Here is a 561-nt window from a genome sequence, read left to right as displayed (position 1 = left end):
AAACTAAATTGACATGTTTATGTATATAATTGCAACTTTAAACACTTTGAGGGCTAAATTAATTTTTCAGGTAAAGTTCGATGGCCTATTTGACATACTTTTTGCAAAAAAAAAAGAAGTCATATTTACATTACCTACTATTACAGGTCACTAACTGGTAATTATGCCTTGATTAACTAAATTGACATGTTTATTTACCTAATTGCAATTTTAAACACTTTGAGTGCCTAATTAATTTTTTATGTAACGTTCGATGGCCTATTTGACATATTTTTTGCAAAAAAAAAGTCATATTACATTTATCTGCTATTACAGATCACTAACAGGTAATTATGCGTTGATAAACTAAATTGATATGTCTATGTATCTAATTGCAAATTTAAAAAGTTTGAAGGCCTAAATAATTTTTCAGGTAAAGTTCGATGGCCTATTTGACATATTTTTTGCAAAAAAAAAAGTGATAATTACATTTACCTGCTATTACAGGTCAGTAACAGGTAATTATGCGTTGATAAACTAAATTGATATGTCTATGTATCTAATTGCAAATTTAAAAAGTTT

Source organism: Ipomoea triloba, chromosome 16 (genome assembly GCF_003576645.1).
Source record: "Ipomoea triloba cultivar NCNSP0323 chromosome 16, ASM357664v1".
Classification (NCBI taxonomy): domain Eukaryota; kingdom Viridiplantae; phylum Streptophyta; class Magnoliopsida; order Solanales; family Convolvulaceae; genus Ipomoea; species Ipomoea triloba.
Note: the sequence above shows the minus strand (reverse complement) of the source record.